Here is a 25,114-nt window from a genome sequence, read left to right as displayed (position 1 = left end):
TAAAAGCAAACATATAATACAGTTTGCGTTCAAACTTAAGTGGCCGTCAGCTTAATATAGATTGCTATAAACATAGGATGTTATATATGAAGCTCATGGTAACCACAAACCAGAAACCTATGATGGACATACAAAAAATAAAGAGAAAGGAATCCAAGCATGTAACACTAAAGCAAGCCATCAAACTACAAGAAAACAAGAGAAGAAGAAAAAGACAAAGAACTACACAAACAACCAGAAAACAACAAAACGGCAATAAGTATATACCCACTAACAATTAATGTAAATGGTGTGAATGCTCCAATCAAAAGACTGAATGGATTAAAGCAACAACAAAACAAGAGCCATCTATATGCTGCCCACAGGAAACTCACTTCAGACCCAAAGACATGCAGACTGAAAGTGAGAGGCTGGCAAAACACACCATGTAAACTGAAACAAAAGCCAAGGTAGCAATACTTTTACCAGACAAAAAAGGCTTTAAAACAAAGATTAGGGCAGCCCAGGTGGCTCAGTGGTTTAGCGTCTGCCCAGGGTGTGATCCCGGAGACCTGGGATCGAGTCCCACGTCAGGCTCCCTGCATGGAGTCTGCTTCTCCCTCTGCCTGTGTCTCTCTCATGCATAAATAAATAAAATCTTTAAAAAAAAAAAAGACTATAGCAAGAGACAGAGAAGAATGCTAGATAATGATAAAGGGAATAATCCAACAAGCATATATAACAATTGTAAGTATGCAAACAACATAGCACTTGAATGTATAAAACAAATATTAAAGGCATAAAGGGAGAAATCGACAGTAATATAATCATAGTAGAGGACTTTATAACTCCTGACTTATATCAAGGGTAGATAATCCAGATAGAAAACAATAAGGAAAGAGTGGCTTTCAACAACACATTAGACCACATAGACCTAACCCACATATAAAGAACATTCCACCCATAGCAGCAAAATGGACATTCTTTTCAAGTGCACATGGAACATTCTCCAGAATGTATCACATTTAGGTCACAAACAGGTATCAATGAAGTAAAGAAGACTGAAATCATATCAACATTCTTCCCTGACCACAGCAGTATGAAATTACAAATCAACTGCAAACAAAACAAAACAAAACAAAACAAAAAACAAAAACATTGGAAAAAATATATGGAGGCTAAAAAACATGCTATTAAACAATGAATGGGTCAACCACGAAATTAAAGAGGAAATTTAAAAAATAGACACAAATGAAAATGAAAACATAATGGTACAAAAGCAGTCCTACTTCAAGAAACAAGAAGAATCTAAAACAACATAATTTTACACCTGAGAAAAACTAGAAAAAGAATAAACAAAGCCCAAAGCGAGAAGAAAGAAAATAATAAAAATTCGAGCAGAAATAAAGAAACAGTAATGAAAATAACAATAGAAAAGATCAATAAAACTACATGCTGGTTCTTTAAAAAGATAAACAAAACTGATAAACATTTAGCTAGACTCATCAAGAGGAAAAGAGGACTCAAATGAATATAATCAGAAATGGAGGAGAAGCAACTGACACCACAGAAATCCAAAGGATTAAGAGAATATAATGAAAATCACGTTAAAAAATTGTGCAACCTGTAAGAAATGGGTAAATTCCTACAAAGATATAATCTTCCAAAAATTAACCAGGAAGAGGCATAAAATTTGAACAGACTGATTACTAGTAATAAAATTGAATTAGTAATCAAAAACACTCAACAAACAAAAGTCCAGGACCAGATGTTTTCACAAGTGAATTCTACCAAACATTTCAAGAAGAGTTAATATCTATTCATCTCAAGTTATTCCAAAAAAAAAAAGGAGGGGGGGGGGGATTTCCAAATTCATTCTGGGTGAGAGCAACATTATCCTGTTAACAAAACCAAGAAAAGATATTACAAAAAAAATCAGACCAATATCCCTGATGAACACAGTGCAAAGATCCTCAGTAAAATATTAGTAAAATGAATTCAACAATACATTTAAAAAATCATTCACCATGATCTAGTGGGATTTATTCTAGGATTCAAGGGAAGTTCAATATTTACAAATCAATGCGATGCATCACATCAACAAGAGAAAGGATAAAAATCCTATGATCATCCTAAGAGATGCAGAGAAAGCATCTCACAAAATATAATATCCATTCATAGGAAAAACTCTCAACAAAGTGGGTTTAGTGATAATGTACCTCAACATAATAAAGGTCATATATGACAGACCTATAGCTAACATCATATTCAATGGTGAAAATCTGAAAGCTTTTCTTGTAAGATTAGGAGCAAGACAACAATATCTACTCTCACCACTTTATTCAAAACAGTACTGGAAGTCCTAGCCATAGTAATCAGATAAGAAAGAAAAATAAAAGGCATCTAAACTGGTTAAGAAATAAAATTATTTGTAAATGACATGATACTACATTTATAGATGACATGATACTATATATAAGAAATCCTAAAGAGGTTGAAGGATACAAAATTTAAAAAAGAAGTCTTGCATTTCTATACATTAAAAATGAAGTAGCAGAAAGATAAATTAAGAAAACAATCCCATTTACAATTGCACCAAGTAGAATTATATACCTCATAATGAAATTAACCAAGGAGTTGAAAAACCTATACTCTGAAAACTATTAAACATTGATGAATTAAACTGAGGATGATACAAATAGAAGTAAATTCTGTGCTCATGGATTAGAAGAATATTGTTAAAATGTCCATACCACTCAAAGAAATCTACAGATTTAATATAAACTCCATCAAAATACCAACTGCATTTTTTTACAGAACTAGAAAAAATAATCCTAAAATGTGTATGGAATAACAAAGTATCACAAATAGTTAAAGCCACTTAAAAAAAAAAAAGAACAAAGCTGGAGTTATCACAATCCCAGATTTTAAGATATACTACAAAACTGTAGTAATCACACAGTATGATACTGGTACAAAAATAGACTCCATAGATCAATAGAACAGAGTAGAGAGCCCTGAAATAAATGCACATATATATTGTCAATCTTTGATGAAGGAGGCAAGAATATACAATGGGGAAAAGATAATTTCTTCAACTAATGGTGCTGGGAAAACTGGACAGCTATATGCAAAAAAAAAAAAAAATGAATCTAGAATGAATCTACTTCCTCAAAATGCTTTAAAGACCTAAATGTGAAATCTGAAACCATAAAACTCCTAGAAGAAACATAGGCAGCATTTTCTTGGACATCAATCTTAACATTTTTTTTAGATATGTCTCCTCAGGCAGGGGCAACAGAAGCAAAAATAAACTACTGGATACATCAAAATAAAAAGCTCGTGCACCATAGAGGAAAGCATCAACAAAACAAAAAAGGCAGCACCCTGAATGGGAGAAGATATTTGCAGACGATATATCCAATAAGGAGTTAATATCTAAAATACAAAAACAAACAAAAAGTAAAAACAAAAACAAAAACAATCCCTATACAACTAAATACCAAAATAATTTAAAAAATAGGTGGAGGATCCTCCCAATGAACACATAAAGATGGCCACAGACACATGTAAAGGTGATCAACAGAACTAATCATCGGGAAATACAAATCAAAACCACGAGATATCAACTTAGGCTGTCAGAATGGCTATTAGCAAAAGTACAAGGAATAACAAGTGTTGGTGTGCATGTGAAAAAAGGGGACCCCTGTGTACTCTTGGTAGGAATGTAAATTGGTGTAGGTACTGTGGAAAACACCATTGAGTTTCCTCAAAAAGGAAAAGAAGCTGATCCAGGCATTCCACTACTGGGCATTTACCCAAGAAAAACTAAAATACCAATATGAAAATATATATGTACCACTATGTTTATTGCAGCATTATTTATAATATTGAAGATATGGAAGCAAACCAAGTATCCACTGATAATTGAATGGATAAAGAAGAGGTAGTATGTATATCTGTATAAAATGGAATATTATTCAGCTATAAAAAAGTAAGGTTTACCATTAGAGATAACATGGGTGGATCTAGAGGGCATTGTGCTAAGCAGTCAGAGAAAGAAATCAAATAATGTACGATTTTACTTACATGTGGAACCTAAAAAATGAAACAACAAAGAAATAAACAGAAAATGGATTCTTAAATACAGATAGCAATTGGTGATTACAAAGGGAAAATGGGTAGGGAGTTGGTAAAATAGATAAAGGAGGTTAATTGGTATAAACTTCCAGTTATAAAATTAAAAAAAAAAAAACACAGATGAAAACAGCAGCAAAGGGAATAGTCGATCATATTGTAATAATACTGTGTATTGACAGAGGATGACTATAATTATTATGGTTAGCATGGATAACATATAGAATTGTTGAATCAATAATGTTATACATCTGAAACTAATATAACATTTTATACCACAGTTTTTTTAAAAGGCTAAAATAAAAATTTTGTGAAATACATAGTTTGTAGGCATAAGAAGGGACTATCTATAGAAAATGGTGCAGGAGGTGAAATAATTGCATTTGGTGATGAAGTCTGGGAGATGATGGAAGCTTACAGAAGCAGAAGGAAAACCACTTTTTATGAAGAAAAATTTTTTTTAAAGATTTTATTTATTTATTCATGAGAGACACAGAGAGAGGCAGAGACATAGGCAGAGGGAGAAGCAGGGTCCCGCGGGAAGCCTTATCTGGGACTCGATCCTGGGACCCTGGGATCACAACCTGAGCCAAAAGCAGATGCTCAACCACTGAGCCACCCAGGTGCCCCATGAAAAGTCTTTAGTAGTTTGGGAGGAGGAGTTAAGATGGCAGAGCAATAGGGGGACCCTATGTTGGCCTCATCTCTTGAATGCAGCTAGATATATATCAAATCATTCTGAATATCCAAGAAATCATTCTGAATGCTCAAAGAACAAACTGCAGAACCAGAGTGAGAAAAGCCACCTCGTGGAAGGTAGGAAGTGCAAAGACATGATTCAGGGGAGAAGAATTGTGGGTACTGTAGAGGGGAGCCTTGAAGAGAGAGCAAGAGACAGAGACACGGAGAGAAGCCATCATAGAAGGGATTGTATAAGACAAACACTTCTCCAAAACCACTGACTGCGAACACCAGAGGGGCTGATTATCACAAGTTTTTATAAGCAGCAGAGCTCAAAGTCTGAAGTTTTAGAAGTCCCTACCACCACCGGGTGGAACCTGGTGGGCATCATGATGTTCATTTGGAGAGGAAGAAAGAGGCCTGAGAGCAGACAGCAAGGTTCGAAAATCCTTTGGGTCCCAATGGAAGAGACGGTTCTCCTTCTTATAGTGCACGTGACAGGGGTAGCATGGCCTCTCAGGGGACAAAAGAGCTGGCAGGGACCAACATGCTGACCTTTTCATTAGCATAGGAATAGAGTCACCTGCTGAGGGCAGCAAACCTTGGTGCTAGCTTTTTTGCTGTGCTTAACCATAGACTGGTCATGTGACTGCTTTTCCAAGACTAACTAGCACCAGCCATAGCGTGGTGAGACCTTCCCCCAGAGGATCAGCTCAGGTCCATGCCACACCAACTCCCTAAAATTTGGAGTTCTGAAACCCAGCTGTTTGCCTGAGATAAAACACAAGAGTACTGTGCCATCTGGCAGGTAGACAGCTTGGACATGGACAGGGTGAAGGCAAGGATCTGACCAATGCCAGAACACAAGAAGGGGGCTTCACTCTTCTGTGAAGCCTTCCTGAACAGTGGGAGGCATGAACTCCCTACTCTAGAAGCGAAAGAGCTGGGAGGCACCATTGTCCCCCCTGCTCATCATCACTGACAGACTTCAGTGAGTAACACAGCTCACTGAGCACCCTCCGGTGGAGGCTGGAGCCCATACACCAAGCCCCATCCCCCCTGCACTCTGCAAGTGTATCTTAGTAGGGCAAACCAGCCTGAGAACAGAACAACAGGCCCCTCCCCTAGAAGACCAGCACAAACCCCTCAAATGCACCAAGTCTGTTGGTCACAGAGTGCTGCAAAGCTGCAGCTCTAGGGGAAAGAGAATCCAGCCTCTTTTAGCAAGGACACTAAAAACACATCTAGTTAAAACCTGCCACACAGTGTACACAGGCCAAACACTCCCCCCTTAGGCAAGGAGAAACTCCACAGCGGGCTGACAAGAGAGAAAGGGCAGCCAAAACACAACAGCAGAGTACACACTCTGAAACACTCCCTGAAGTTATTCTACAAGGACAGCATTGCCTTGAATCCAAAACCAGACAAAAACCCCACTAAAAATGAATTATAGACCAATATCCCTGATGAACATGGATGCAAAAATCAACAAGATACTAGTAATTCAAATCCAACAGTACATTAAAAGAATTATTTACCACGATCAGGTGGGATTTATTCCTGAGTTGCTAGGGTGGTTCAATATTTACAAATCAATCAACGTGATACACCATATTAATAAAAGAAAGAATAGAAACCATATGATCCTGTCAATAGACTCACAAAATGGATAAAAGACCTAAATGTGAGACAGGAAATCATCAAATCCTAGAAGAGAATGCAGGCGGCAACATCTTTGACCTTGGCTGCAGCAGCTTCTTGGGAGACAGGTCTTCAAAGGCAAGGGAAACAAAAACAAAAATAAGCTTTTGGAACTTCATCAAAATAAAAATCTCCTGCACAGTGAAAGAAATAATCAATACAAAAAGGCAGCCTATGGAATGGGAGAAGATATTTGCAAAAAAATATATGTAATAAAAGGTTAGTATCCAAAAATCTGTAAAGGATGTATGAAACTCAACACCAAAAACAAATAATCCAGCCAAGAAATGGGCCAAAGACATGAATAGACATTTTTTTCCAAAGATATTCAGATGGCCAATGGAGACATGAAAAGACGCTCAACATCACTCATCAGGGAAATACAAATCAAAACCATGATGAAATGCTACCTCATACCTATCAGAATGGCTAAAATTAACAACACAGGAAACAACCGATATTGGTGAGGATGCAAACTGGTGCAGCCACTCTGGAGAATGGTATGGAGGTTACTTATCAGAAAGGGAGACAGAACATAAAGACTCCTAACTCTGGGAAACGAACTAGGGGTGGTGGAAGGGGAGGAGGGTGGGGGGTGGGGGTGAATGGGTGACGGGCACTGAGGGGGGCACTTGACGGGATGAGCACTGGGTGTTATTCTGCATGTTGGTAAATTGAACACCAATAAAAAATAAATTTATTTTTAAAAAAAGTTAAAAATAGAGCTACCCTATGACCCAGCAATTGCACTACTATGTATTTACCCAGAGGAATGATTCAAAGGGCTACATGCACCCTGATGTTATAGGACCATTATCAAATGTGGAAAGAGCCCAAATGTTCATCAACTGATAAATGGGTCTTATCCGTCTATCTTTTGGAATATTACTGAGCCATCAAAAAGAATGAGATCTTGCCATTTGCAGTGACTTGGATGGAGCTAGAGTGTATTATGCTAAGTGAAACAGGTCAGCCAGAGAATGACAAATACCTTATGATTTCACTCATGTGTGGAATCTAAAACAAAAAAAAAACCAGATAAACATAGGGAAAGGAGGATTAGAGGGGGAGACAAACCATGGACAACTATGGAAAACAAAGGGGAGGTGGGCAGGAGATGGGCTACATGGGTGATGGGTATTAAGGAAGGCACATGTTATGTTGAGCGCTGGGTGTTACACGCAAGTGATGTATCACTAAGCTCTACTCTTGAAACCAATATTGCACTATCTCTTAACTAACTAGAATTTAAATAAAAACTTGAAATAATAAAATAATAAGATACTATTTTTAAAAAAACTTTAGTGGTTTACTTTAATCATGTACAGTTTAACCACAATTAGGAAAGTATATTTTGAAAAAAAATATATATTACAAATCTCAAAGAGTGGAGGTAGAGAAAGCTTTTGCAAGCTACTGCTTGTGTTGGGTAGAGGAAAAGCTCTTCGTCATTACTGGGTGATAGAGTTTAAATATCACATAGATGTTATTCCCAAAAGAAGTTTTTTAGGTACATTTACTTCACTTATACATAAACTTGTTTATCTATGAAATTTGTCTTATTTTCTTTTAACTCACTATTTTAAAGTAATTTTATATTTACAGAAAAGTTAGAGAAATAGCACTGAATTTCCATATTACACATCACCCAGCTTCCTTAAATGTTAGTATGTCATATAACCATAGTACAATCATCAAAACCAGGACATTGACACTGCTTCACTAAATCTAATCTACAAATTTTATTTGACTATCACCAAGTCTTCCACTAGTACCTCTTTTTCTGGCTCAGAATTCATCCAGGTTCCCATATTACATTTAGTTGTCATGGTTCCTTCATCTTTTCTTTCTTCCTTCTTTCTTTCTTCTTTCTTTCTTTCTTTCTTTCTTTCTTTCTTTCTTTCTTTCTTTCTTTCTTTCTTTCTTTCTTTCTTTCTTTCATTCTTTCTTTCTTTCTTTCTTTCTTTCTTTTCTTTCTTTCTTCTTTCTTTCTTTCTTTCTTTCTTTCTTTCTTTCTTTCTTCTTTCTTTCTTTCTTTCTTTTTCTTTTTTCTTTTTTTTTTTGCAGTTCCTCAATTGTCTTCTCTTTCAGGAACTTGATGCTTTTGAAGAGCCAACTACTCTATATTTTGCCTCTCACACTGCATTTGTCTAATCATGACTAGATTAAGATTATGCATTTTTGGCAAGAGTACTAAAAATGCTATATTGTGTCCTCATTGTATCATATTGGGAGGAATATGATATTTATGTCTCCTCATAGGTGACTTTACTTCATTAGAGTGGTGTCTGCCAGATTTTCCACACTGAAGTTATGATTATTCCCTGTGTAACTAATATTTTATGGACACAAGTCCTCAGCCTTTCTTAAATCTAACATTTTTATCTAAGTTGTTAAATGTGCAATGCATAAAAAATGGTAGTTATTTAACTGTTCTTATTATTTGAAAGCTTTTAAGTATTTTTCTTAACATTCATTTATCTTTCATTCAATGAGTATGTTAATTATTTAGGACCCTTTTCATAAAATCCTGCCTTCAGGCTGGTGGTCATTTGTGATGTTGCCTGTGTTCTCGCACAGGCTAATATAAATTTGATCCTACCCTGCATAATACCTGTAGATGGGACTAGTTACCCTATACAGGTCTTTTGGCCTTGCTTGTGCTATGAGGATATAGTGTATTTTCTCCCCTTACAGTAGTGATTGTTACGGGGTGGATGGAATTCACTGCCCTTTGAATGAGCTCTACAATATGAAATCCATGCACAATGGAGCAGATCAGAGATATGCAAACTCTTCTTAGACAGACTATTCTCAGATCAGCCTTCCTTGACTATAAATTGATTGAATACATTAACATACTTAAGGAATGTGTCAATCAGAAAAAGATGAATCAGGCTATGCAAGCATAAAGAAGAGTCATTCTGCAAACATTAGCAGCATCTATCTAAGCAGTGTCTAGAGGAGAGAGTTTTGATCAGTTGCATCCAGGCTTGTTGCATTCAAAACTCCAAGTGCTAGAGCTAGCTCCTCTTGTTTTGAGCCCAGATGACCAATTGTGTGCTTGAGGACACTGAAAAACCAAGATCACAAGAAAATTAATTTTGAAAGAATGTCATATTTGATGTTTCAATGAGAGTATGAAAGTCTTCATCACGGGGTAAATGGAAACTTCGTTGGACATTTCACAGTTTTGTAGTTTTGTGTTGTTTTAATTTTGAATAACGTAAGGGAAGCGGGGAGGCATGCTAAAATGCTTGTGGCCTCAAAAGGTCTTCATCTTGCCCTGTTCTGATCTCATACTCACTAAGCAATCTTCACGTTATAATTTAGCTTCCCAAGTAGGAGTTGTTATATGGTTTTCTGGAATAGAATGTTGGCATTAGTATTCCAGTCCACGTAACAGCTATTTTTCTCATTGTAAATCAATAAATAGGCATTCTGGTTTTATGCATCGGTCTGTGAGCTTGTTTAATTTAAGTCTGCCCCTGAGATAGGAGGTACTCTTAGTGAATGACAATATCAGGTGTATAGGTCTGTCAATCTAAAATCCAGAGTCAAGTCAATGTAGGAAAGGGAGACCTTTTAAAGAAGTTTCATCTAGCTAGTTCTTCCTAGAGACTTTTAATTAAATTTTTGGTTTTTAAACATCCATCCATGTTTGAGGATTAACTCTTCAAAATAAAAGCTCCTTAGCAAGAAAACTTCATGTTTTGTGGTCAAGAAAAATAGAAGAAATGTTAATGCCCAGCAAGACAATATGATATGGATTCTAAGTCTATATCTACAGGGAAGGAAGAAATGTTAACAAATCTATTAGTAGCAAGCTTATTTAGGAAAATAGACTCAGAAATAAACAACAGACTTAATGAAGTTAAGACTCAAAGAAAATCATTCCCTGAATATCAGTACATGCTGATTTTAGTAGACTTGATAATCTCCTGTTCCAAGGGTTTCAAAATCTAATGAACAAGACAACTACATAATGCAAAACTCTTAAGGCAGAAATGCTTTAATATTTATGATGAAATATAGACTGGGGGGCTAATTTCATGTGTAAGATACCTTTGAGAAAAGCATAGATGTAAAGGTGAGTCAAGGTTTTTAGATGAGATTTCAGTCAAGAAGAGTGATATGGGAGACTCAGAAGATCATCTGGGCAGTTTAGAAATCGTGAGGTGTAGGAATAATCACATGAAATTCAGTATGTGTAAAAGCAAGAGCCTGCAAACTGACACCTTAGAGATGGATAATGGATAGTCTTGAAACCATGTTTGTGTTCATGATGTCTCATGGCAGAGGTACGCTGGGGAGGGGCAACAATAATTTTCTGGTTAATGGATGCTTGCATAAGTCCCCTGTCTTTTCCTTCCAAAAGAAAATGGTTTTTATTTAGTGTAGGAACAAAGACAAGGAGGTTCTAAAGGCAGAGAGGCAGACTAAAGTTTGGTGAGTTTCATTTTTTTAATAGTAAATATTAGTTTATTTTTTTTTCTAAATGGCCAAAGCCCCTTTTCCTCAATTTTAAAAGCACAGTATTCAAGAAAGCAAGTGTCCCTGCCCATCAATCTGCAAACTCATATTGACAACCTATCATCCAGACAGTTAGTTGAGTTCATAGAAGGGAAAGTAAAAATTCAAAAAATGGAAGCCCGCCCTTTATTGATTATAATCTGGTTGGAGACACAAGATTTACACATGTAAAATGTTAACTTGAAATGTAAAGCAGAATATCAAAAACTCTCAGCAAGTGATTTCATCTCTCTAGGCTTTATTTTCTTGATCTACAAATTTAGAAGCTTGTTTAAAAGTACAAGGATGCTGAAGTATCAAAGGATTGTCTCAGACAATTAGCGGTTCAGAGAAGAGAGAAAAGTGTGGGCTGGGATATTCAGCAAGCTTTAGGGGTCCTAGTCTTTAAGAATAGGTAGACTGGGGTTAGGGAATATCAGGACAGAAGAATGTTCAAGAGAATGTATGAAAATAATCTTTTCTGATCTAAAAGGAAAAATTCGGTACCTTTTGAAACATCCTAGATCTACCTTGACTCAAGTTTTCTCTTGAACATCCTTTTAAAAATAAACACGTCTGCCATCTATTTTTCAAAACCAGACAGATTTTCAAGGTCACCCTCTGTGATTTCTCCTAACAACCTATTTTCCCTGACTTTTTCTGCTCCTGCCATACTGCACTGCTCACTCTGCCTTGACCTCCAGATGTTCTCTCTTGCCTCGACTAGCTTTTTCTTTGTGCCTCGGATGTTTCCCCACTTCACCTTGTTTATCTTGCAAACACATTCCAAATCATGTTTTAGGGGACCATCAGAAGACACCTCCTTTTCTATCAGGTCATCCCTACCCTCCCTATTCCTCATGCCTTGGAGAGTTGATTACATCCTCCTTTGGCCGTTACTGCCGGTGCACATACCACATACTGGATCACGCTATATCTCAATTGCTTGCTTACACAGCAGCTTCACTATTCATCTGTGAATTCTCTTATATTAAGTGTCATATGTCTCATTTGTCATTGTCACCTCAGTATATAGCAAAGTGCAAAGCATATAATAGATGCTAACTAAGGTAAATATACACAACTGAAGAAGTTGGATGTATAAGTGAATCTTTGGAGTATCTGTTAATCATCCCTTTCTTAAGAATTTAGACTCCATGACAAGGAAGACAAGGTGTCATTCCTCTCTTTTTGCCACACTTGATACTGTGAGCATTTGCCTTCTTCAAAAGAATGTTTCAATAATGGTTTGCTAACTAGGCATAAATGAAAGCAAAATGAGAGCTCCACAAAAGCATGGCCTTTTTATGAGAAAGAAATTTTATGAATCATTGCCATTTTAAATTTATACTCTAGTATTTTCTCCTAAGGGCTCTCACTCACTAATGACTTAGAAAAAAAAAACCCTGCAAAAACAGTTATCAAATCTATCAGTTGTGCTTACCACTGAAGCTATTGTCACCCACCCCACTCCCCAAACTGTTAAATAAAGGCCAAGTCAGATTATAATTTAGCTAACATTTTTCCTTTCAGAATAAGCAAAATAGATGCCAAGTAGAGCAGAAAGTATTGCTTTTCCCATTGTCTAATGGCCTGGTGACTGCCTGGGAGGGATTAACTAGCTTTTTGGAAATGATAGCTTTCTCACTGCCCAGGACATGTCAGGCTTGATGCCATCCCTGCCATTTGAAGATAATGAATCATCACACTCTGTCAGAAATAAGAACTTACTTAATGAATAGTAAAGCTAGCAATCATAAGCAAGAAAAGTGCTTCAGTAGCATTTCACACCATTAACACACATCTAACTTGATTTTTTTTGGTTCTTTTGATACATTCTTGCCATTTTTCTGGGGCTCCTTCCTGATGCTTTTTATTTTGGTAGGTTTCTTCTTTTGGCCACCTTCATCATGTTCTCACTCATTCTAATTCTTTTAAATCCAACTTCTCCAATCCATATACAATTCATAATTACCTACATATGCATAGTAGTGTTCTAAACAAGAGACGAAGGAACATTTTAGGCTGCCCTAAGTTGTATATCCAATGATCTAAAATGACTTTGAAAATAGTATTTTAAAATTGTTTTACATAGAAATTCCATCAAACTTGGAAAGGCAATATTCAGACATCACTGTGAAATAGTACCCTATCTAATTCATAACTATTTGCAGACACATTTTACCAGGGCCTATTCAAATTTTGAATTAAAACATAATTTGGGAAACATGAAAGGGGAAGAAGTAGGTATAAAACAATTTAAGTGTTTTGAATTGCTAATTTAGTAGTATTTTATGTAATAAGTTTTTTGCATAAGCCAAATAGGCTCACTGTGACCCCTTATAAGCCGTTAGATGAAAGATGTAATGGAGTACTCCTGGAATACTGAAAGCACAGAAATTAAATCCTAATTCACTACATCCGAGGAAGACTCTCTAGGGCTCAGTTTATTCATTTAAGGTAAGGTGCAAAAACTTTCAAGCCAGGCAGTCAAAGATTAACTCCCAGCTCTAACATGGGCGGACTCCTTTCTGTGCTTCAAATTTCATGCTCTGTAAGATGGATATGATAACTGTACCTACATCATAAGTTTGTCATGAAATAATACATTTATAGCACTTAGAGCAGAACGTGGCACATGGTGAGCATATTGTAAGCATTTGTTATGATTATCCGTGTAATGATCATATCAAGCCTTACCACGCATGCAATTTTTATGTAGCATAAATTAAGTTACAACTAGGATTTTCATGGTGATTTGGTTTTCAGAGCACTTTTCACATGTCCACCAGGGATATATTTAACATGCTAATATCCCTCATAAATAAAATATTTCATTAATGTACAAATTGGAAAAAATAAGTTAGAGGTCTTACCCTTTTTAAAGAACCACCTATAAAACTCTATGCACTATAAAATGCAAGTGAATACTGTTTAAAATACATTATGAAATAATACTCATGATAATACTTAACATTTATTGAGTAGTCTCTGTATGCCAGGTATTGTGGTGAAGGTTCTATTTGCGTCGCCACGTCTAAATGATCATGTAAGTCTCTGAGGAAAGTACTGATAGTAGTTAAAGGCTAAGTAAATGACTCAAGGTTATGCGGTTGGTTTGTTACAATCAAGGCTTTGAACTCCGGCACTCTGACTCCAGTTCTTGTGTTAATATGCCAACTTTTCAGATGCCATATGTTGCCTTTAAAATAAACCATATAAATAATTAAAACCATGTGTGGTAGAATGATAATTATGTAGTTGAATCAATTCATTGTTACCTCTATTTTCTGTTCTTTGATTTTCTGGCTTGCTTTAAGATTATATTCTTTGTCTTTAGTTTTCTGCACTTTTATATTATGATATACCTAGGTATGCATTTCTGCTTACTTATCCTGAGTAGGATTCTACAGAGTTTTTGAAGACTTGGAATGGTATCTTTCATTTCTTTTGTAACATTTCAGCCATATTCATCTTAAATAATGCCTCTAACCTATACTTTGAGCAGCAAGCCTCTAGATTACTTCTTCTGACCTATCTTTCTATACACTAATTCTTTTTACAGCAGTGTTTAATTTGGAATGAAATCCATCAATTAAGTCCTTCATTTGGGTTATTTTGATTTTTACTTCCAGAACTTGTTCCATTATTCCTCAAACCTATTTTACTTTTTATAACTTCCTGCAAATATTTTGAAGCATGTCTCTGATTCCTTTAAAGATATTATCATTTATTTTTAATATGTGTCCAATCATTCTAGCCTCTTTCTTTTTCTGCTGCTTTTCTTGCTTTTTGTTTCTGTATGCACTCAGGAGCTCAGTCACCTTTTATTTGAAAGATTATTCATAGGAATACTTTGAAGTTTCTAATAAAATTCCATTGTTACTGAGAAAATTATTCATAGGAATACTTTGAGGTTTATAATAAAACTCCATTGTTACCGAGAAGATTACTGTTTACTTCTGTCATCTGTCTAGGGCTCTTTACCATTGTATGGACACTTCCCAGTTCATCTAGAGTGTGAGCATGTTGGCTTCAAGTTTATGTAAGTTTATTTCCAGTTTAAGTTTCTCTGGACAGTATTGTCATTCAGAAGCTTGATATATCAGATGACTCTCTACTTAGGGAGACCCTGTGTTTCAAGTTATGTTTTCTTAGACTGATTAGACCACCAAAGCAAAAGCTTAGCCTTAAATTTCTTAGCCATCTTTTTTCCCCAAAAGGGAAAATGGTCCTTGGGGAAAGGTCACTTGACCTTGCTCTCTGGTTTCTCATCTGCTCCAGGATTTTGGCCTGTTAAGTCCTTACTTTTTTTTTTTTTTTAAGATTTATTCATTTATTTAAGAAAGAGAGAGAAAGCATGTGTGCACATGCACACAAGTGCAGGGGGAGGGGCAGAGGAAAAGAGAGACAATCTCAAGCAGACTCCTACAGTATCCTACACTGGGCTCTATCTCATGACTCTGAGATCATGACCTGAGTTGAAATCAAGAGTTGGATGCTTAACTGACTGAACCATCTAGGCACCTAATTCCTTATTTTTTTAAAAAGGCTCTTTGGTGTTTTAATTTGTCCTAATTTGAATAATTGCTCCTAATTCTTTATTCTGCTGTAACCAGAAGTTCAGCTCCACATAGTTGGTATCTACTTACCAATTTTTATTTTTATCCTGAAATTCAAAGTTGTCCTCCCCTCAGACTGATGTCAAATATTCCTTAAATAAACATTTACTACTGGGTGCTAATACCCAGTCCCCAAAACTTATTAGATATCATGTTTAAAATCCAGCTTTTAGGGATGCCTGGGTGACTCAGCAGTTTAGTGCCTACCGTCGGCCCAGGGCATGATCCTGGAGTTCAGGGATTGAGTCCCACATCAGGCTCCCTGCATGGAGTCTGTTTCTCCCTCTGCCTGTGTCTCTGCCTCTGTGTGTGTGTGTGTCTCAGGAATAACTAAATAAATACAATCTTAAAAAAAAAATCCAGCTTTTGGCTTTGCACTCCAAAGTAGTAAACACCTGTTCAACACTTCAGCATCTTTGCCCCTTTCTAGCTGCGCTGCTCTTTAGAAACTCTAATAAACCCAAGTTAGAGAATTTAAGACAGTTCCTTTAAGGAAAAAGGGGCCAGGGGACACGTGATCTTTAAAATCCCTGGAGTGAGTACTAACACTGCAGGGGAACAGATAAAAGTCATCAGTGTGATAGCATGTACCCAGTGTGTCTATTCCCTGGTTTCCTAGCAGCACTGCCTCTGGATTAAGACCAATCTCATTTCTGACTCAGTTGCATTCTTTAGATATTTTCCTTATTCCTCACTAATATGTTTTTCCTTGTGTCTTTAGATGAAGGAAAGTTACTATTAATCAGGGAAAATCCTGATGCCCAAGGGTCTCTTTCATGATCATTCTAGCAAACACTCAGGCCTTGGCTCTGCCCTAAAGCTCAGAACACAAGAACACTGGAAGAATTATTTTCACTTGCTTATTTCATCAAATAGTTTAGCAATTTTACTAAGAGTCCATCTCATATTAAAGAACTTAATTCCCGTTGGCCTAGTTTTAAAAGTGACATTTTATTATTTTGTCTACCACTTATTAATAGATGCTTTCCCAGGTATACTGCCTCATTAAGGAATAAAAAAAATAAGCAGTAAACATAGGAATTTTACCCTCACCTTTGTTAGAATGATAACATATCTTTCTGGATTTCATTTAGCAACTGCTCATATTTATAGGAAATTGTATATCACATTATATAATTAACATAGATTTCATCAATTGTTAACAAATCACAATTTGATGGGGACTAAGATAGGTACAGATTTAATGAGTACGAAGACAAAAGGAAGAATTAAATCAGTGTTTGAGAAATTGAGAATAATATAAAAGTACTCATTAATTAGTTAAATCCACATGCTTTGGCCTGTCCATACTTTTGACTTGAGAGCATACTTATTTTAACAAGGATTTACTGGATATAACATTGTTTTCAGAATGGTGGAGATAAAAAAAGGTATAAAATATGGTTCCTATCTTCAAAAGATAAAAAGTGATTCATGTCTTGCTGGAAGAAGAAAATATACACAGAGCTGAGGTGAGAGGTGGCAGAGGTAAGAAGCCCCCGTAGGGACAACATATGGAGAAAATACATGTGATAAGTAGGAGTATATTAAAAGTGAATGCTGGAGAGTAATGAGGCAAAAGTCTGGATGAAAAAGATCTGACATTACTATGAAACAAAGGGCTTCAGCTATGGAATTCGTAACTGAACATTTACTAATGGAGCCATCCTAAAATTTCTGAACATGAAAAAGCATGATGAGTAAGAGTTTATGGTCACTAGAGATTTTCCCAGTATTTCTGATAGAAAGTAAAGAATGAGTTGATGTTGGGCAAATCTTGGAGAAGAAAACAATTCGGTGAATATTTTAATAATTACATGCTCTTACTTAAAATGGCAAAATGGCACAAAGATGTTTTCAGAAAAAGGAATGACCAGGCTCAACCCATGGAATTCAGATGATCAAGTCTGGTGTAGTACCCGGGAATCAGGAAAACAAGAATGGAGCACTAGTTGTGATTTAAAACAAACAAAACCAGTTTAGGGTAGTGATAGTAGAAATAGAGAGGAAATTTATCAGAATGTGTTTCTTAAATGGAGACTCAGTGGATTTGGATTCTGGACATGAAAAGCCAGAAAGAAAGATGTATTGTATCAAAGATGATTCTGAAACCAGTACCTAATTGGTATAAAACAAATCTTCATTGCCTGAATCAGTGCCCTTCACATTTTAAAGTTAAATTTCAGTAGAATAATGGAAGGAAGAATTGAAGGAACTCAAGCTGTTAGTCCCTAAATGTATAGTGAGATCGGGAAATGCAAAACTAGAGCAGAATAACAAACCCCCAACCTCTACTGTGATAAGTGGCAATTTAATTATCACTGGCAATCAGCTATATAGAAAAAGAAAAACCTTATAATCAGGGAAAAACTGATTACATTTAATTTCCCTAGATGCACAGCTCAAAAAAGCAGGAATACTCAGGTATTGGTATCAAGTGGAAATTATTCCTGGCCTGATTTCTTGAGAGAATTATTTTCTTTCTAGAGGCAGTCTTCAGTTGTGTTAATCTTTAAAATGGGACAATTTTAAAGCAGTGGAGAAGAGAAATTAGTTGTAGTACATGACCATGAATCGGAAATTTCAGGCTCTTTTATTAACTCCAAATGAGTGAACTACTTTATTGAAATGAGGGAGGAATGTACCAACAGTCTCACTGGATTACCCTAATCAAGTCTCTCATTCTCTCTCAGCTAATTTCTTTATCTAGAAAGTGGGGGAATTGGACTAAACACTTTCTAGGTCTACTGTGGCTCTAACTTGTTTCTGTGATGTCAGCTGGATGATTGATATTCTTAAATGATCAAATGTATTATTTATATTAGAATTAAATAAATGTGAGAGGCTCATAAAAACCTCAGGAAAAAGAATAATAGGAATTAGATAATACTTTTAATAGATCTTATTCTATCTTTTCATGAACTAATGTTTATTATCTCTTCCTAAAAAAGCAGAGAGAAAGGATGTTATTAATAATGATAATGGTGATATCACCATCATTTTAAAAAAGACAAGGCAGCATTTTTCATTATTTTAAAAATTGCTATTATATAAATTTCATTAGCACAAATCTTGAATTTCCTCAGGGACTTCTCAGATATAGAGTTTCCCTTTAGGATATCTGATTAATCATTTGGTACAACCACTAAAATGAGTAAATTCTATATTTAAGAGGGAAAAGATGAAAAAAATACAATTAACATGATATCTTCACTTAAATACCTATTAATTTTGGTGAAATATATGTAAGAACATATGAGTCATATCTCATAAATATGTGTATATCTTGCATCCATATGTTTAACGTTATCATTACATGACTATGAACAAAGGTATTTCTTCTACAGATGAGAAGAGATATAAATACATACTCCACAGCTCCTGGTCATTAGTTGCTTATTCTCACAGATTTACCATTTCTTCATTAGTCCTCCCCAGTGTCTTTCCTTCTAACAGTCACCAATATTCCATTCTTGCTATCCACCAGAGGGTGCATCACATCACCTCCAGCTTGCTTCCATCTCTCTTTAGGCTCATGTGTATACCAGGAGTCACACCCAACTCCAAGTGTTTGGCCTTCTGCTCACTGGCCCAGTTCGTTCGCTTCAGTCATTTTGGATAACACATAAAACATACAGCTATATCTATTGATGAAACCTCATGGAGCACACTATTTTTGCTTCACTTAGACCAAATATTTGGGTTGAGTCAGAGGTTAGATTATCTGAGACAAGTGGAGCTGGGCACTCGCTTAAAAGCATTCTGTGTACTCTATGTACACTAACCCCCTAATTGCTAGAATCTTCAGGTTACTTCCTAACATTATAAAATGATAAGGAACCCCGAAACACATGTCAGGGGTTAGATCAGGGGGAAAGGGTTTGACTGGTCAATAATGCATAGACTAGTTTGATGGGCTGAAGGACCCCAAAAGAGACAGGACTGAAAGAAAATACATAAGAGTTTCTTGAACTAAAGTGAAGATAAAAAAAAAAATAGTGTGGTAGAATGGGCTAGACAGATTATTTTAGGGCCTAGCTGGTCAGCAGGAGCAGGGAACGTTCCAAGTACATTATGAGGTTGGGCTACACTCAACTTGCCTTTGCATGTGGTCTCTGGGGGAAAAGCCCTTTGTCATAAAGGAAACAACTATGTTATTAGGATTCAACAACCATGCTATCAGGGGCAGCCTGGGTGGCTCAGCGGTTTAGCACCACCTTCATTCAGTCCAGGGCATGATCCCAGAGACCAGGGATCGAATCCCATGTCAGGCTCCCTGCATGGAACCTGCTTCTCCCTCTGCCTGTGTCTCTGCCTCCCTCTCTCTCTGTCTTTCATGAGTAAATAAATTCTTAAAAACAAAACAAAACAACTATGGTATCAGAATACTCTTAGAAAGAGCTGGTCAAGAGATGCTCACTCCTAGGAAACTATGGAAAGATACTGTGTTCAGGGGTCAAGGAAAGGCAGGCAGGGATGGGGACAGGCTTGGGCTCCATGCAGTAGAGCCCCACAGAAAACTCTGCACATCCTACACCCTTGAAAAAACCTTTAGCATTAGAGTTGTGCAATTATGTATGTCATCTGACTCTCGGTATTCTCTCAGATATCACTGAAAATCATCACCTTGTTGATGTAAGTGAGGTAGGGAAGCTGAAAGGACTCCATTTTAGAAAGGCTCCATCTCTGTTTTCTGCCATTTACTCATGTTCTATATTTTGCCTCTGAATGGACAAATAAACTATGTTCCCACTTCAAGGGGAAAGCAAACAAAAGTTAATCATTCTCTGAGTTTTGTCCTAGGCTCCAAACACCTGATAACATCTAAGAAGAGCCAGATTCCAAACATGTTCCAGGATGTTAGCTTCGAACAAACGTTGCCTGATGCTGGTTTCAACATTCCATAGTGTGTTCAGTGACTAATGAAATGACACCTGCTATTTACATGACACTCACCCTACCCTGGATTCCTGAAGAAACATGTGCCCTAGATCCCTTTTCCAATAAAAACCCCAAACCCTTCAGCAACCACAAGACTCATTCTCCTTTCCTTTCTGAGTCTCCCAGACAGGACTACTGCTATTCTGTGTCACATATGCTATTCAATAAACTCTGCTTTCACTTTCTCTGGCTCACATTTGATTTGTATCCTGCATGAAGCCAAAGACCCTCTTGACCGATCCTGTGAGATGTCTCTCCAGGTCCTTCGACCCAGCCTGCCTGCATCATAAGGAGTTGGGGACTGGAAACATTGACACTGGGATACTGTGACTTATCTGTACATACAAACAGGTAATATTGCCATTTTTGTTACGCATAGTCTATAATGAGCCTGATCAAAGTTTAAAAGCTAATTTTTGGAGATTTCATAACATGTATGTTTCTAAGTGTTTTTATGTGGATTATCTGATGTAATACTCAAGATTAAATGTTTGCATCTCTTTGTATTTCAGATTATTTGCATTTTACAGGTAAGGAACCTGAGGCACAGTGAGTTGCAGTAACTTGCTGAAGATCAAATAGCTCTTAATGGTGAATCAAAATATGTCTCAAAACAAAAGAAAGAGAAAACACAATATTCCAAAACCTGTGGGATTCCGCAAAAGCAGATGTAGAGTGAAATTTATGCTATAAATGCTTGTATTAAGAGAAAAATTTCAAATCAACCACTTAATACCACAAGGAGATTGCTGTTTGATTTCTTATTTGGCCCATTGCTTGTGCAGTAGTGTGTTGTTTATGTATTAAATATTTAATATTTTCATTGTAGATATTCCAGCTTTGTTTTGTTGTTGACCTTTAGTTTTATATCACAGTGGTTGAAAATATACTTGGTATGATTTCAGTCTTCTTAAATTTGTATTATTTGTTATATCTCTTTTTATGTGATTTAACGAGGGGAAATCTTTGTGTACCTGAAAAAGATGTATATTCTATTTTTCTTGGATGCAGTGTTTTATATAGACCTTTTAGAACCATGTATTCTGAAATGTGCTTCAAGTAAACAACATTCTTGTTGAAAAAAATAACTTTAACTGAGGGCACTTTGTTAAAAATGAAGCTTAACAAAGAGAAGGCGGGTAAGAGATGGGTGAAACAGGTGAAGGGGATTAAGAGTACACTTATCACAATGAGCACTGAGCAGTATATGAACCACTATACTGTACACCTGAAACTAATATAACACTGTATATTAACTATACTGGAATTAAAATACAAAAACTGAATTAAAAAAAAAAACAGCTGCTAAGAATGGAGATGGTACATAAATCTGGAAAGCCTAAATCCAAGGGTCATGCTTTTATTTATAATACCATACTGCTTTGACAATCAATTGATTATTGTTTCAACTGAGAGAAGAAATGGGGAGTTACCTTTTTTGTCACTGCAGGTTGTATAGAGCAAATTATATGTAATTATTTTTTTTCCAAGATCTTTTCCTCACTGCCCTTGACTATTGTCTTATCTTTAATGTACAGTGAATACCATAGACCATCACATAGTATAACTGGATCAGGCAACCAGTTCTTTGGTGGATAAAGTAAATATATCATTATCTCATTGGAAGAACAGTTGTTCACTTTTAGAGAGTCCCTTAGTCTAGTGCCCACTGCTGTCCCAGGACATCTAACACATATCTTTAATTTACAAATTGCTGTCTAAACGTCTTCTATAGGAGCTCTAAGATCCATGTCAGATAATTGTTTTAAATAGTTTCATTTTTTTCAAATAGCAGTTAATTCAAGAAGCAGTATGCTAGATACCTTTATTATACAATACTCCTCAGTACACATACTCCTTGGCACACTTGCACTGGTCATTGTTGCTATCATTGCAAAATACAGTGCAGAGCCTAGGACTTCATTCAGCCTAAACAACGACAGAACCCCGAAGCTTTCTCTGACACCATTTACCCAAAGTATAAGGCCTTGTCCGTGAGGACATCCATCATCACCTCATGTCCCATTTGCCCTATATGTCTCTGATGAGGCCACTTGTACCTATCTTTACTACCATTTACTACCTATCTTTACTGTCTTTATTACCATTAGGTAGCCAGTTTACTCTGGATTCACAAAGGTTAGAAAGATAAACTTCTGCTTTTTGCACCATCTTAAGTCTTATTGACAAAAGGGAGAATTGAGGAATTTCCAAGAAGACTGGGCAAGGAAATAATCAAACTACTGAATAGCAGTTTTAATTTCACCTCCTCTACTTCTCTTGAGCTAGCACCAATGCCTACATCATGCATGAATTCTTAACCAAGGTAAATTAGTGAAGTAGAGCTCTGTCACTTTATCTTAAAAATTACCTCTCACTCAATGAACATATCAGCTATGTCTTTAATGAGAATAGCGGACTCCCTTTTTACTTCTAAAAGGACAAAATCCTATTGTCAATTTGCAATGCAGAGTTAGTTTTGCTGTTGCCTACTGCCACATTCTTGACTGGCATTGATGTATTAGAGAGAGAAGTTACTGAAGCCTTGTTGCAGGCACTTTTGCATCCTTAGAATGTGAGCCGAATATACGAATTAGGAAAAAATCTCTCCAATGCAAGTTAATAAAAAAATACACTTTAGTATCGTTTCACTTATGATCAGGCAAGGCAATAAGACTCTTGAGTTACATTCCTCCAAGTTCTGTATTAACTTATTCCAAGTGTGTGTGTTTTAGGTAAAAGACTGTTTTTGTATTTTCTATTGAAATGAAAAGCTCCCTGCAAGGGATCAAATAGACAGAGATTTACATTCACCCAAAGGGGGAAGCTTTAAGTACAATGGTGTTACTATAATCAGTAGAATGCAAATTGTGTACTCCAGGGACCAGAAGGCACAATTTTAACTTCAGAGGTTTCCAAGTAAAGGAATAGTGCTATTCATTTCCTAAGATTTTCAGATAATATTATGGCAAATTTGGGAGAGCCTGTGATAGCACCTGATCCAGATAGATGTAAACTTGTGAATTAATAACAAAAATATTAGGATATTGCTCTGATATTTAATTTAAAGTGTTTCTATCCCGGAGGGGAAAATATAGTTCAGCACTGCTCACAAAAATACGTCTTATTCTTGGGATCCCTGGGTGGCACAGCGGTTTGGCGCCTGCCTTTGGCCTAGGGCGCGATCCTGGAGACCCAGGATCGATTCCCACGTCGGGCTCCCAGTGCATGGAGCCTGCTTCTCTCTGCCTGTGTCTCTGCCTCTCTTTCTCTCTCTGTGACTATCATAAATAAATAAAAATTAAAAAAAAATACGTCTTATTCTTTTTAGTAAATTCACTCATATTTTATTATACTTTGTTAGTGCTGTTTCCTTCTGTCTTTTTTTTTTTTTTTTTAATTCATGAGAGAGGGAAAACGAGAGAGAGGCAGAGACATAGGAGGGAGAAGCAGGCTCAATTCTGGGAGCCCGACATGGGACTCGATCTTGGGAGTCCAGGATCGTGCCCTGGGCCAAAGGCAGGCGCCAAACCACTGAGCCACCCGGGGATTCCCCTCCCCCTTCTGTCTTTATTCTTTATTTTTTAAAGTTTTTATTTAAATTCTAGTTAACATAAGGTGTAATATTACTTTCAGGTGTATAATACACCTCCATACGACACTGAGTGCTCATGACAAGTGACCTCCTTAAACCCCATCACCTATTTCAACCATCTACCATCCACTCCCCGCCCTTTGTAGCCATTAATTTGTTCTCTATAGTTATGAGTCTGTTCTTGGTTTGCCTCTCCCTCTCTTTTCTCTTTGCTCATTTGTTTTGGCTCTTAAATTCCTCATGTGAATTAAGTCATATGGTGTTTATCTTTCCTGGAGTGACTTGTTTTGCTTAGCATAATACTTTCTAGGTCCATCTATGTCATTGCAAATGCCATAATTTCATTCTTTTTTATGGCTGAGTAATATGCCATATCTTCTTATCCATTCATCAGTCGGTGGACCCTTGGTCTTTATTCTCTCTTTAAAAATGGATTTGGAGTAAATCAATTTCATGGGACAAGAGAAATCTTTTTAATGAATGTAGCCTAGAAATTGTATTTGTTGCATGTGGTATAGGAGATTCTTTATTAGATATGGCACTTGGGTACTATTCCATTTAATTAACATAACCCTATTAGGCAGATGCTACTGCCATTATCTTTTTATGAATTAGGAAATTGAGGCATAAAAAAGGTAACCTGTTGGGGCACTTGGGTGGCTCAGTGGCTGAACATCTGCCTCTGACTCAAGTTGTGATCCTGGGGTCCAGGGATCAAGTCCCGCATGGAGCTCCCCAAAGGGAGACTGCTTCTCCCTCTGCCTATGTCTCCATCTCTCTCTGGGTGTCTCTCATGAATAAATAAATACAATATTTTTTTTAAAGGTAAACTGTTTTATCACATATGCATTAGATAAAAGAATATGAATTTGAATCCACAGTGGTCATTTTCAGAGACTGTGCTTTTTAGTTAGGGTGACTATATGTAATTTACCACCCAAATTGA

At 36.5% G+C, this 25,114-nt stretch overlaps 2 long non-coding RNA genes across 3 annotated transcripts in view; both read left to right on the top strand.

Moving 5' to 3' along the window:
• The window catches only part of LOC140600222 (uncharacterized), a 329,214-nt gene that overhangs the window by 235,658 nt on the left and 68,442 nt on the right, over positions 1 to 25,114 (top strand). The gene's annotated exons all lie outside the window — the stretch shown is intronic.
• LOC140600223 (uncharacterized) lies at positions 20,287 to 21,403 on the top strand. Its single transcript, XR_012003442.1, has 2 exons — positions 20,287 to 20,924; positions 21,086 to 21,403. It is a non-coding gene; the product is annotated as an uncharacterized lncRNA (long non-coding RNA).

Source organism: Canis lupus, chromosome 11 (assembly GCF_048164855.1).
Source record: "Canis lupus baileyi chromosome 11, mCanLup2.hap1, whole genome shotgun sequence".
Taxonomy (NCBI): domain Eukaryota; kingdom Metazoa; phylum Chordata; class Mammalia; order Carnivora; family Canidae; genus Canis; species Canis lupus.
This window is presented reverse-complemented; position numbering and strand designations above follow the sequence as displayed.